This window comes from Eschrichtius robustus, chromosome 3 (genome assembly GCF_028021215.1).
Source record: "Eschrichtius robustus isolate mEscRob2 chromosome 3, mEscRob2.pri, whole genome shotgun sequence".
In the NCBI taxonomy this organism is placed as follows: domain Eukaryota; kingdom Metazoa; phylum Chordata; class Mammalia; order Artiodactyla; family Eschrichtiidae; genus Eschrichtius; species Eschrichtius robustus.
In genome coordinates, this window is record NC_090826.1 from 108,265,616 (window position 1) to 108,280,114 (window position 14,499).

General features: G+C 45.6%; 3 non-coding genes across 3 annotated transcripts; all 3 read right to left on the bottom strand.

Moving 5' to 3' along the window:
• Positions 1–6,662: 6,662 nt before the first annotated feature.
• Positions 6,663–6,832, bottom strand: LOC137763234 (U1 spliceosomal RNA). Its single transcript, XR_011073785.1, has one exon. It is a non-coding gene; the product is annotated as a U1 spliceosomal RNA (small nuclear RNA).
• Positions 6,833–11,578: 4,746 nt separating this feature from the next.
• On the bottom strand, positions 11,579–11,651 carry TRNAV-AAC (transfer RNA valine (anticodon AAC)). Its single transcript has one exon. It is a non-coding gene; the product is annotated as a tRNA-Val (tRNA).
• A 2,374-nt stretch (positions 11,652–14,025) lies between these two features.
• TRNAV-AAC (transfer RNA valine (anticodon AAC)) lies at positions 14,026–14,098 on the bottom strand. Its single transcript has one exon. It is a non-coding gene; the product is annotated as a tRNA-Val (tRNA).
• Positions 14,099–14,499: the final 401 nt, after the last annotated feature.

Below are 14,499 nucleotides of genomic sequence, written 5' to 3' on the forward strand. Positions count from 1 at the left end.
TCACAGATATAAAGAACAAACTACTGGTTACCAGTGAGGGGGGAAGGGCAACGTAGGGGTGAGGGTGTGGAAGGTTCAAACCGTTGGGTGTAAGATAGGCTCAAGGATGTACTGCACAAGCCGGAGAATATAACCAATATATTGGAAAGTAACCTTTAAAATTGTATATTTAAAAGTCTCAAAAATAAATTAAAATTTTTTAATAAAAAAAGAATTTTACTTGCCTAACCTAGCAAGTTAGATCATTTTCTCAGATTCTCTAAGGTAAAAATTTGAGGTTGACAGTTGAAGGTTTAGGGTCATAAACAAGGGATCTGGATGAATCTCCGATTATTTTCTGCAGGGTTCTGTTCTATGGTTCAAAGAATTTGGATGGATATGTGACATATCATAATCATTAAAAGAGTAATTAATATTAAGTTTGCAATCAATGTTTGATTATATGGGGGAATCTAATCTCCTAAATTGGACTCCACGTTGTGCTGAGTTTTAGCATTTGTGACTCTGAGATGCATATGAGGCATAGGCTTTGGTGCTTTGTTTACATAAGGAGCGGACTTATTTTTAGAAAAGTATCAATGGGTGAAATGATCAGAGTTGTGATGTGAGCTGACAAAACTGATATTTTGATATTTTCATTTGAATTGATATTTTGATATTTTCATTTGACTGTCCCCACTTCATGCTGTTGCCTGATTGCGAGTCTCTTTCGCAAGCCTTTGCTTCGGGTGCCTGTCAGTCTGTGAGCTCTGTCTTCCAAAGACAAAGGGGTAAGCCTATTTTGGAACTTTTTTGTTTCCCTGCCACCGGTTCTTCGGTCATTCTGGAGATGCTTTCTGGAGAGCTGTCAGAGACGTGGACAGAGAGAAGCATTGGTAGTTCACTGGTAGACCATTCGCTTCCCACGCGGGAGAGCCAGGCTTGATTCCCGGCCAATGCACAGTGCTTTTCTCTTTTTTTCCCTCCCTGACTTTTCACGCTTCCTCCTTGTTTGCGTGGTGCATAGTCAAGTCCGAAACTTCCGTGGTTCTGGCCACCAGGCGTAGGAAAATGAGAACTAAAATCCTCACGGCAGTTCTGAGCAGAAGACTATAAGGAGTCGAGCTAAACTGGGCCTTTGCAGAGCCCTGTGGCCCCCAGGCGTTCGGGTACACAGAGTAGCCTTCGGCTCGCAGTGCAGCAGCCACCTTACTTGCAGTTTTTCTCCTGGAAGATCCTAGGAACCCAAAGAGCCATCAGGTCACTGATTCGCTCTCTGGACCTTGGGCTGACGGCTGGGCCACGTCTCACCAGGGAGCGAGGATCAAGAGAGGAAGGTCCCAGAAGGAGAGCATCTGTGGGGCCGGGCAAACACCTCAGTGTCCAGGGAGGCGCTAGCAGCCCAAGGAAGAGGAAGGTGTGTGGGGAGGAATCCGCGTGGACAGGAGGGGAGATGAGAAAAGAAGGCCTTACACAGAGGTGGGGAGAGGCCTCTCAAGTCTGTGCACCGGACACTGTGCTAAATTTAACATCGTCAGCCACCTCGGCCTCTGCGTGTCCCAGGGGCCCGTCGGTGTTGCAGGAAGGATCCCGTGTACCTGGCAATGTGTGTCAACAGGTGTTAGCCTGAAAATTTATATATATATATATATATATATTATTTTTTTAAAGGGAAAATGAGCTACAGAATCTGGGATATGTTTATCCGGTTTTATTTTATAACTCTTGGAGGTTCCTCCTAAAGGATTCCGACTTGAGGGTACTAGGGGTGTGGCAACCTTAAGAGAGACTAGGAGTGATTAATTTTCCCCAAAATCTGTGGAGGATTCCCCTACCTAACAGTAGTTTAAAATCAAAGATCACTGACATTTTGGGTAAAATCAAAGATCAGTGACATTTTGGGAGTTACCCCCCCTTTCTGTTTTAAAGAAAAACATGATTTATTCATTTTCAAGAGTTTCCATATTCTGCAATGGTCTTTCCACATTTTTAGTATAAAACGATGGCAATTCCTCAATTCCTCCCACACTTTAACAGGTAATAACCTTCTACCTCATCCCCACTCCTATTTTCTTTTCCTTCTTCCTCTTCTTCTTCTCCTCCTCCTCTGCCCCTCCTCCACCCCCTTTCCTCTTCTTCCGTATTCACCTCCTCCTCTGCCTCCCCCTCTCCCATCCCTACCCCTCTCCTTTTCCTCCTTCTCCTCCTTCTTCTCTTCCTCCTCCTCCATCTTCTTCTTCACCAATCTGAATGTTATCTTATTTGGGTTCCCTTTTAATGTCCCTTATTGGTAATGAATTTGAGCACCAATACATGTTTGTTAGCTACTTGGATTTTCTCGTATAAGGGGTTCCCCCCCCAAGACCTTGTTGATTTCCCTGTAGGTCTGTCTGTCTGTTTCTTCTTGTTTTGTAAGAATTCATTAAATATCTTCAGTACCAGTTAATTATGCTGACTGCAGATATATTTGCCCAAGTTGTGACCTGTCTTTTTACTCTTTATTCTGTGTTTTGATGAACAGAGATGCTTGATGTATTCAAATTGATCAGTCTCTTCATTAAGAATTAGTCTTTTTGTCTTATTTTAAAAATCCTTGCTTACCTTTGAGATCATGGAAATACCTTGCTACATAATACCAACTAAAATCATTTTAAGTTTCATTTCATTTTAGGTACTTAATCCACACTGAAATGATTTTGGTTACGGTAGGTAACCTCTAACCTTTGGTTAGAGGTAGGTATCATATTTCATTCCCTCGTCCCCTCCCCAGTGCATGTGATTGAACTGTATGCTACAATTGTTGAATATTTATAACGTTTTTAATACCTTTGTTTCTTAAACCCTTAATTTAGCTCAGTTCCTCTGATTTTCAAATTTTATATATACCAGATAAACTCAATTCTCTTAATAATTCCAGTAATTTATCTTTCATATATGTAAATAGTTATAGTATTCATTTTCCATCTTTACTTTTTTTTTCAAGTGTATACATGTCGATCCCAAACTCCCAGTCTATCCCTCCCCCACCCCACCCTTCCCCCTGGTAACCATAAGTTCATTCTCTAAGTCTATGAGTCTGTTTCTGTTTTGTAAATAAATTCATTTGTATCTTTTTTTTAAGATTCCGCATATAAGCAATATCATATGATATTTGTCTGACTTACTTCATTTAGTATGATTATCTCCAGGTCCATCCATGTTGCTGCAAATGGCATTATTTCATTCCATTATTTCCATTGTACATATGTACCACATCTTTATCCATTCATCCGTTGATGGACACTTAGGTTGTTTCCATATTTTGGCAATTGTAAACAATGCTGCAATGAATATTGGGGTGCATGTATCCTTTCAAACCATGTTTTTCTCCAGATGTATGCCCAGGAGTGGGATTGCTAGATGATATGGTAGCTCTATTTTTAATTTTTTAAGGAACCTCCATACTGTTCTCCATAGTGGCTGTATCAATTTACATTCCCACCAACAGTGCAACAGGGTTCCCTTTTCTCCACACCCTCTCCAGCACTTATTGTTTGTAGATTTTTTGATGATGGTCATTCTGGCTGGTGTGAGGTGATATCTCATTGCAGTTTTGATTTGCATTTCTCTAATAATTAGCAATGTTGAGCATCTTTTCATGTGCCTCTTGGCCATCTGTATGTCTTCTTTGGAGTAATGTTTATTTAGGTCTTCTGCCCATATTTTGATTGGGTTATTTGTTTTTTGGTCATCTTCACATCTTATACCGTTTCTTTCTTTTTCTTGCCTTTCCTCACTAGCTAAGATTTCCATCGCATTGGTGAAAAGATGTGGTCAGAGTGAGGCCTATTTGTCTGATTCCTGATGGTTCCTGATTGGTAAGGGTTGGGGGAGGGGGGAAAGCCGGTATTTTATCAACAGCTATAATGTTTGCTGAAGGTTTTTTGTGTGCTTCTTTGTTTTTGTTTTGGAAACTACCCGTTAGCAGATTAGGTCTGTTCTCTTCTATACTGTTATGCTTAAGTTTTAAAAAATGGTAAATCGATGGTGAATTTTTTCAAACACCTGTTCTGTATTTTAGTGATTATTATTTTCCTCCCTTACATTGTTAATGTAGTAAATTAGATAAATTTATTTTCTAACAAGAATCAACTATTTTCCAGGATAAAACCAATTTTGTCACGATATATACTTTTTTAATACATTGCTTGATTTTTTTTTTTAAAATTACAGCTATATTCAGCAATAAGACCTATAATTTCTGTTTCTTACATTGCCTTTTTTTGGTTCCAGTCTAAACTCATAAAATAAGTTGGAGAAAATATGCCATCTTTTAATACTTTTGGAATTTATTTGCTTGGGAATCATTTCTTCTAATGAACATTTTTGGTTCTGGAGCTCTCTTTGCAGGAAGATTTTTAAATTCTGATTTTAAAAAATGTAATGCTTGTAGGACTAGCTCATTTTTCCCCCTAAAATCCTTATTGGAATATGTTCAGTTCCTCTCAAATTTTTAATTTGTTGGCATATATGTGTTTATGAGATTCATTTATTGTTCCCATATGTCTACAGGTTCAGCAGCAATGACTTCCTTCTTCTCTCTTAACAGTTTTATCAGTTTTAGTAGTCTTTTCAAAGAGCCAACCATTTATACTTTTTCTTCTGTATATTTATTTCTAATTTGAAAATTCCTGGTTTTATATATAATTTCTGCTCCTATCTGCTTTTGTTGTTGTCATTATTCTTTTTGTAACTTTATGAGATGGAGATTTAGCTCTTCAGAAATCAGCCTTAAATTTCATATACATTTAAATCTGTGTATTGTCCTCTAAAGACTGGCTTAGCTGCACCTTCTGCATATACGTAGTATTTTCAGTTTTGTTTGATACAGAATATTTTCTAATTTTCACATCTGCTTTGATACAAGGATTGGTAGAAGTGTTTCTAAAATTCCAAATACATGAGATTTTCTTCTTATATTTTATAACTGAATTCTAGATACTAGTTGATTCTCTTGAAATGTTATTTGTAGACACCTCTACAGCCCTAGAATGAATATATTTTCCTCTGAATATGTTCTCCTCTAATAGGCTCTTGGGGTTCGTCACCAGCTGGGAAACAACACACCAAGTTGCTGTCTTATGGTTTCTCAGACTACCCAGGCTGTGGGTACTCAAGGCTAAATCTGCTAGAGGTCAAGTCTGTGGCCACGATTTCTCATGAACTTTTAAAACTTTCTTATTCTTTATACTGTTTGTGGCACCAAGGCTGCCTTGTCCAAAGAGCCCTGGGATTTGAAAGGACAGGACTAGATCGGATGACCCTTACCCCTGAGGGCTTAAGACTTTGGGGTCCCAGCTTAATGCAGTGAGGACCTCCTATATGACTTCTCAAGTTAGTCTGGGACTAAAACTTGACTTCCATATTTCTTGTACTCAAGGCCCCCTGGAACAGAATATGAAATAAGCTATCTTGGCACTCCAACCTCAGAGTGTAAGCAGCTTTGATGCCTCTGTTTTTATTTTTTGCACTGGCACCTGCAAATGTTAGTGACAAGCTTGGCATCTACCTTGGGTCTATCTTTTTTAAAGCTACTGATCAAGTTTTTAAAAAAAAACTCAGTTGAAACTGAAATAGATTGTATTCTCTTACTCTGAAAACTATACATTTATAACCACCCGAATGTATAGGATTTTAGAATTCCTATACTTTTTGGAGTGACACACCAGAAAAAGGAAGCATGGTGAGAACATCCATCACCACTTGCCTACTGGCCTGCTGGAACCAGATTGTGTTCTGCAACTCCAACACATCCATGCTACATCCACTAGCTCTCCCTAAAAAGTGGTCTCTTGATGTCACATTGCCCACAAGCCCTAGGTTTGAGTGCAAACAAACAAAGGTACATTTTGCCCTCAGTTTGACAATGCGAGGAAGAAAGATCCACAGTCTCTATACATGAGCTAAAAGACACTTGGGCAAGGGACTCTGGGATTCGTTACACATTTGACAGCCCTATGGGGGAGGGAGGACATGGGCACCATGTGGGAATGTCCTTTTGGCTCCACATGATCCTTGCCTAATGGAAGAAGGCACAGCCAGAGGAGTGCCAGAGTGGGGCCCATGGCAGAGCTCTTCTTCCTTGGCTCCAAGCACAAATTGGGTAGACAAGCATATGAACAATGAAAGCACTAACATTCCCCAAGATACAGTGATATACTTGTGTTGTTGTTGCCAACCATTTTATTAGGATGTTATTACCTAAGAACTGAAGAAAGGAGACAAAACAGAAGAGAGTGAGAAAAAATTCTCCATTTGAGCTAATCCAGGGTATTGTGCCAATTACCTAGAGTCCTTGAACTGAGAAAGTAACAAGCTAAGGCAATTGGCCCCAAGCGTTTGATTGTTGGAAAATTTTTGTTAAAGGTATTTAACACTGACAAGTTGGCTACAGGGTGGAATAAAGGACAGTGGCTTTCCCACCACCCCCGCCATGTGACCTTTCTCTTGCTGATGCCTGCCGGCAAGCCTGCAGACGGGAGGCCTGAAGCAAGTGGCAGGGCCCCTCCATACACTTTGGTCCCGGAATAGGAAAGCCAGGAAGATGTGGGCTGGAGCCCTGGGTGTGGGGCGCCTCTCGCCCTGGGCCTGAGCCAGCGGAGTGCCGTGAGGCACCACAGAAGAGAACTCCCCTGCCATACACAGAGGGATAGCGTAGAGCGCAAATACATACCCCTACTAGCACAAATTCCGAGGTCAATTTTCCCACATTTGGGGAAATCCCTAAAGTCAGCACTTCCTGAGTGCAATGGACAAGCGTCGCGCTGGGAAAGCCACCATCGTGATCATGGCATCTTTCCTGCCAGGTAACTAGGGGCACATACCCCGCAGGCACAGTGAAGCCTTCCACCCCTCCAAGGTTCACTCAGGGTCGCCACCCTCCCTTCCACCCGCCCCACGCTGTTTTTCTAAACCTCTTTCCTCAAAGGAATTCAAGCGAAGACCTCCCCTCCCACATCTCCTCCCCAATCTCCCCCCAACACACACACACACACAGAGGAGAACTCACTGCACAGCCCACAACACCGACCACCTTTCAGCAGCAGCTCCAAACAGACCAACCTGCAGCCATTGCGCTGTCTCAACTGACAGTTCTCTGCCCTTGCTTAACTGAGGAGTGCGTGGAGATGGCAAAGGCCTGGGAGGCCGGAAGGGGGCGCTGATGCCGTGCCAGTCATTGATCTGCACAAGTCGCCGCTCCAAACACCCCGAGTCTGGGTCTCTGTCTCGGAGAGACACCTCGGGAGGATCCACCTGCACGGCGACTGACCACCCGACCCTGTTTCCTTTTCCTGGGAAGGCTAAGCCAAGGTCGTCCTGGATCACAAAGGAAGATATCTTAATGACCAAAAGTTACAAGAAAATATTCTTCACATTTTTATTCATTAGGGAAATGCACGTTAATACTATATGGAGATATCATTACACACCCTCCAGCATGGCTATATTTAAAAGAATTAGTGCACCAAATGCTGGCAAGAAGGCAGAGAAATTCCAACCATAGTTACTGGTTTGAAACCATTTCAGAGTACTATTTGTCAGTTTCTGATAAAGTTAATCTTGTTCCTACTCCATGACCCAGCAGTCGCAGTACTTCTATGAATGCACAAGTATACGAAAGGATTGGTAAAGAATATTCATCAAAACACCAAGAATATTCTACAAATAACAACAGATAACACCGAAATTACTTCAATAATACCAAAATTAAGAAGTGATATACACGATAATGTAGTTATGTTTAATGAACATATTGTTGTATTTAAAAAGCCAGATACAAAAAAATACATTCATTCATTTGAATTTCAATAGCAGGCAATAGTTATTTCAGCAATAGACCTCAAAATAGTAATCAACTAAGAGAGAGAAAGTAGGAATTGCCTGGAAAGAGGCTCAGGGGACATTTCTGGGATGATGGCAATATTCTATAACTTGATCTGGGTAATAGTTACATTTGCTAAAATTCAAAAAACTGTGTTATAAAGATTTGTGCTTTTAACTCTATGTGAACTGTAGCTCAATGATTTACTGTTCCCATAAAAATTAGTAGATGATGGATGGAGACAATCTGGTGTAGATGATGACAACTAGTTTGCATTTTATTGTAAACTCATTAAAACCTCGTTTTCGTTTAGAAAAAACCCAACACTGATACTTGAACTATCTTTACCAGAAAAATGGTAATGACGGCACTATTTAATTAGCGGAACGTACAGACAAGCCTCCTTGAGAGGCTGTATTTCACCCTTAGAAACATTATCTGGTCAGTAGTGAGACAAGGCCACCCGCAGGTTTGTGCACCGTAAGATTTACTCCTCTTCTGATCGCATCGCGCTGTGTGGCCGGCGGTATACTCCGATCTCTGACCGCTTCTTAAGGGGCGTAGCTGGTGCTGGCATTAAAAGCAAACCGAGCAGAAACTAACACACCATTGTAAAGCAATTATACTACAATAAAGATGTTAAAAAAAAAAAAAAGCAAACCGAGAGACCAGTCACAGACACCACCCTGCTATAGCTCGGATTTGAGCCGAGATTACTGCGGCCACCACATAGTATTAACCGCCATACGGTCATGATGCGCCACAGGCCGGCTGGCAGTCACTGCACTTCCCGTCATTTTTTGAAGGTAAATATATTCACACTGCTTTTGCTGTTTTATTCTTGGACACCTACAGATGTTCGTGCTTTTCTCTTTCATGCTCTTCTCCGATTCTCCCTCCCCATTCTGCTACTTAATAAAAGCAATTTTTATCTCTCCGGATCTGGCCCGAGCCTCCTCACAGGCTTCCTGGGAGGTGTCCTTGTCTCATCCATGCCTCTGCTTGCTTTCGCTCCTTTTCACGTTTCCTCTTTTGACCTGATCTTTTTCCCGACGCAGCCATACCGAGCACACCTACTAAACCTGCGGGGCAGATGGTCGGGTGAAGGCGGAGCAAACGGGGAGCCGTCACGGAGCCCACCCGGCATTCAGCTTCCCTTGGGCCCCACTCGGCTCAGGCTTGGGGGCTCGTGGCCCCGGTCGTCTCCGAGGCGCTGGCATCTGCGGCGGGTGTGGAGCAAGGCGCGGCGGGGACGCTCGGCTGCCCTTCTGCCTTCGGAATCGCCCGACGCACGGCTTTCCCACGGGCTTCTCCGGTTTTCCCGGGCTCTTTTGAGCAGGTACGACTGCACTGCTAAAGGCGAGTGCCTCGGCATAGAGTGGAAGGCGTGCTTGCTCTCGCTGGGGATGAGATGAGGGAGGAGAGAGAAAGACCAACTCATAGCTGTCTCTGTGGCGCAGCCGGTTAGTGCGTTCGGCTTTTAACCGACGGGGTGGTGGTTCAAACCCACTCAAAGACGCATCTTTCTGCCACCTGTAATACAGAGTTTTCGGGGTCCTCATTTTTTCTACACACCCTCTCCCTCAAAGGCCGAGACAGCCTCCTCCACTACTATGTTCCTGTACTCTGCATTTTGTGCACAACAGGAGGATCTAACTAAGGCCAGATCATCATCGATCCTCCGAGAGGAGCTCAGGAGGAAAACAGGTCACTGGGAATTGAGGAATCCTCAAGAGTAGACTCATCACTACCCTGTGAATTCCCATAATCAATGAAGTTTCTTCCATTGTCTGTATAGTATTTTTTTACCCCTTTGCATATACTTTGAAATTAATTTGGTTCTATGCATTTATTATTACAAGTAATGCTGCAGTCATCATTCTTGTACACATGTCCATAGGGTAGAAAGCCAGAAGAGCAATTTCTCATAGATTATACATAGTTTTGTATATGATTCCATTTTCTTGCCTTTGTTGACTTACTAGCTATAACTCTTGTTATTTCAGCAATTGCTTTAGGCTCTAGAGCAGACATCTGTAACTTACCACAGGCTGCCTTCAAGTAAAGTCATACCAGTTCACATTTCTCCCCTGCCTGCCTTTATGCTTTTGTTGCCATGCATTTTACTTTGCATATGTTATAAACCCAAGGTTTATAACCATCCAAATAATAACAATCCAAGGTTATTACTTTTCTTTAAACTGTCCCATGTGTTCACCAGCCCTGGGACTGGCTAGACCCTGGCCCCGCCCACTAGCAGCCCAACACAAGTATCAGGACACCCAGAACCCCCACAGTCAGCTGTGTCGGGAACCAGCCCCACCCACCAGCACTCTGACACCAGCTCTGGGACTCTTGGGCCTTGCAGCCAAACCCCAGGACCCCGCTCTGCCCACCAGTGGGCCAGCACTAGCACTAGCCCTAGCACCTGGCTTCACCCACCAGTGAGGCAGCACTAGCCCCCACCCCCAACCCCCATGGGGGTTCCACAGCCAGTTGCCTCTTGACCCGGCAGTGCCAACTAGCGGCTGCAGATTCCAAACGAGGCAGGGCCTGACAACCAAAGAGACGGGGACCAACTAATCCTACCAGACCATGCACTGCAGTCAGCCAGGCACAACAGAAGGACCCATGCAGCCCACATACAGGGCACCCCTAGAGCATATAGATCTGGTGATGAGAGGGTAGTGGGCTGCTGGTACCCACAGGAAGTCCCCTACAAATGGCTACTTCTCAAAGGTCAGGAAAAGTAACCAACGTACCACACACATGGAAATTTAAAACGTACATTAGGCAAAATGAGGTGACAGAAGAATATGTTCCAAATGAAGAAACAAGATAAAACCACAGAATAACTAAGTAAAGTGGAGATAGGCAGTCTACCCCAGTAAAAGTTAGATTTTAGAGATGCAGAGAGCAGAAAAAAGGCGATTCCCAGAGCCCAGGTCTGAACGCAGCTCATCACCCTTCACCACTCCCCGCCTGGGCGACGCTTTGGGCTCTGAGGCCAAGCTACAAGGTATCAGGCTGGGTTCCATCCTACTCTAGCTTTAGCGCTGTGTGCAGCAGAGCCAAAGTCATGCTCTCTTTCTGAACCTCACTTTCCTTATGACTCAGGGGCAGACTTGGTTCTCAGCAGGTGATGATGAGTGGATCCGTCTACTTCCTAATCTCTGACCTGGCTCCGGGGGCTCTCCTGATAACTGCATGTTACCGGCTCCTTTTCCTCCCGACCAGCTCAATTCGTGGAGCCTGAAATTCTTCATCTTCGTGTCTGGCTCGAGCCCCTGGTGCAGAGTTGAATTCATCCTCTTTTTTTCTGTCACGCAAATCAAATTGTTTCACAAGTGTGCTGGGGTGAGGGAAAGCCAGGGTTGCTTCACAGGGATGCATTTCTTGGATTTCAGAGACAATACGTGTCAGCGTGTAGAGGAGATTTAGGCGCCAGATGAGAAGGTGAAGGGATTTCCAGATTTAAAGATAACCTGAAGTCGGCCTTCTCCTGTGCCTTCCTTGGAATGTCTGTGGCCTGGTCTCCAAAGTGCCTCAGAGCAGAGAAAGGAGGGCTGGTTCCTAGTGCTGAGGAGGCTTCAGGTGGTAACGGAACTCCTCCTGGGTTTGGGGAGACAGAAACGCAGCTACACATTCTGCCACAACCCATCCCACTCGCCCCCTTTCTGGTTTTTAAACGTGAATGTAAGTTTCAGGGGAAAAAAACAAAGAGAAGTAACTCTTGTTTGTTTCCGCCCGGTTTCGAACCGAGGACCTCTCGCGTGTTAGGCGAATGTGATAACCACTACACTAGGGAAACCACGAGAGAAGGGCAGTCTAAAGAAACTTCCAAGAAATGTATTATGTCTTGCCACGACTGGCTCACCAAAAAATTTTAAAGGGAAAGGATCCTGAGAGCACCTGCGATCTCTCAGGCAAGTACACTGCAGCTCCCGAGAGGTGTTAGCTTAGGGTTCCTCACCTCCCGCGAAGCAAGGTCCCTGGGGCCCCCACAGTCTAGCTTCGGGCTCCCACATCCAACGCAGGGTCTCCAGTTCCTCAGCCTAGCGCCGGAGTTCAGGGATCCCCCCGGTGACTCCCCAGCTCCCTGAAGCCGCAGGAGCAGGGGGTTAGGTGCGTCTAGGCCTCAGGCGACCCGCCTCACAGCAGCGTGGACACCGCCCCTCTTGGCTGTAGACCCGAGCCTTGGTGGCCCTTTTCACGGAGCTGGCGGTCAGTGCGCTCGGCTCTCGGAAATGAGCGGTGATTCGAATCCACCCAGGACCCATAGGAGTCGCCCTCCCCTCCCCCTTCCTCCCTCACGCTGCCCCCTCCCTCCCCTTCCTCCCCACCTCCCCTCCCTCCCCTCTGCTCTGGTGCGCCTGACCCGCGCGCTCCTTCTTCGCAAGCCCTTTCGCAGCAGCGCTTCTCCAGCGTTGTCCCCGGGCAAAGGGGCTTCCTCAGGTTCCTGCCTGCCGCTGTGGCTTATTCTAGTCGTCTAGTTGAAGTCCAGTACTTTAATCACACTTTCACGTTTAGCAGGAACCGTAGCAAAGGCTGACGTCTCAGGTCATTTGGCTGTCAGAAAAACATCGAACATCAACTCAGGGGAGAGCCAAATAAAACACCACCTGAAGCTGCTCTACAGCCTGAAGAGAACAGATTCCAGGTTTCTGAAGTGGCAAGAGGGGCCTTCTCACGAAGACAAAGCTTCCTCCTGTCCTTGGAGGACAGGTCCCGCAGAAGCTGGTTTTGAAGGAGATGCCAAAGGAAAGGAGCAACAGTGGCCCAACCAGTGATCTTGAGTTGAGATGTCTGTAAGTTACTCTCAAATGGTGTAGCAAATCATGCATATGGAGAGAGAGTGAGAAAGCAAGCGTGGGAAAATGTTAACTGTGAGATTAGGTACAGAGTAGACAATGTTAGTGTTTCAAAATTTTTGTATATTTAAAAGGTTTTATGTTTTTGTTTTCTTAATGAGTTTTTCGAAGTTAAGTCCCAGGTGCTCTTTGGATGAAAACTCCATATGTGAGACACTAGGTTTCTGAAATAAAGGAAGAAAAGAGTGGAGGGCAGAAGCCCTGGTGGTTCATCACATTTCCCCTCCCCCACATGAAGGGTGCCTGGCAATAGGAACCCTGAGGAGGGTCTTGCATCGCCCTTCTGGCAAACTCCCTCTGTTCGGGAAGAGGAAGATTTAGCACAACTTAGAGCTTTCCTGACCTGGAATCGAATCCGGGCTGCAGCAGTAAAACGCCAAATTGTAGCTACCAGGCAACCAGACATAACAAACCTCCATAATTTGGCTTCTCCAGTTGAAAACTGTAAGAGTAAGGTTAGATTTTTGAGAATGGCAGAGCAGAAAAGGAGGCGATTCCCAGCGGCCCAGGGCTGAAGGCAGCTGTGCCAGGCTCCCAGCCCTTGCCCCGCTGCTCATCACCTTTGACCTCTCCTGTCCTGGGCGACGCTTTGGGCTCTGAGGCCAGGCCGAAGGGTAACAGGCTAGGTTCCATCCTGGTCTAGCTTTAGCGCTGTGTGCGGCAGAGCCAAGGTCACGCTCTCTTTCTGAACCTCGGTTTCCTTATGAGTCAGGTGCTGACTTGGCTCTCAGCGGCTGATGAGCAATTCCGTCTACTTCCTGATCTCTGACCTCACTACAGGGGCTCTCCTGATAATGGCACGTGTAAGGACTCCTTTACGTGCCCCTACCAGCTGCAGTTCTGGAGCCTGAAAGTCGTCTACGTGTCTTTGGGTCGAGCACCCGGTGCGGAGTTGGCTTTGTCTCTTTTGTTCCGTCACGCAAATCAACGTGTTCCGCAAGTGTGCTGAGGTGGGGTAAGCAAGTGAGCTTCACAGGGATAAACTTCTTGTTTTCAGAGACAAAATACGTGTCAGCGTGTAGAGGAGATTTAGGCGCCACATGAGAAGGTGAGGGGATTTCCGAACGTAAAGATAACCTTAAGTTGGCTTTGTCCTGTGCCCTTCTTGGTCTGTCTGTGGCCTTGTCTTAAAGTGACACAGAGCAGACAAAGGAGGGATGGTTCCTAGTGCTGAGTAGGCTCTCAGGCAATAAGGGAACTCCTCCTGTATTTCGGGGGGATAAAAATACAGCTGCACGCGCTACCTCCATCCATCCCACTCGCCCCGTTTTTTGGTTTTTAAACGTGAATGTTAGTTTCAGAAAATAACCCACTTGTTTCCGCCTGGTTTCGAACCAGGGACCTTTCGCGTGTTAGGCGAACGTGATAACCACTACACTATGGAAACAGCTCCCTTCCACTTTTTTAAAGACACATCCAAGAACTGTATCTCTTGCCACGACTGGGCACAAATATTTTCGAAAGGAAAGGACCCTGGGAGCACAGGCAAGCCCTCAGGTAAGGAGGCTGCAGCTCCCGAGAGACCCTGGCTTAGGGTTCCTCGCCTCCCCCGAAGCGAGCTCCCTGGGGCCCCCGGGGCCCCCCCCAGCTTGACTTCCCGATCCCGCATCCAACACACAGCTATGCACCGAGTGCAGGGGTCGCCCCCGCTGAATCTCCAGCTCCTGGAAGCCGCAGGAGCCGGGGGTTAGGTGAGCCTGAGCCCCCATGCGACCTCGCATCTCAGCAGCGTGGACACCGCCCCTCCAAGGCTGCGGACCCGCGCCTCGGTGGCCCTTTTCACGGCGC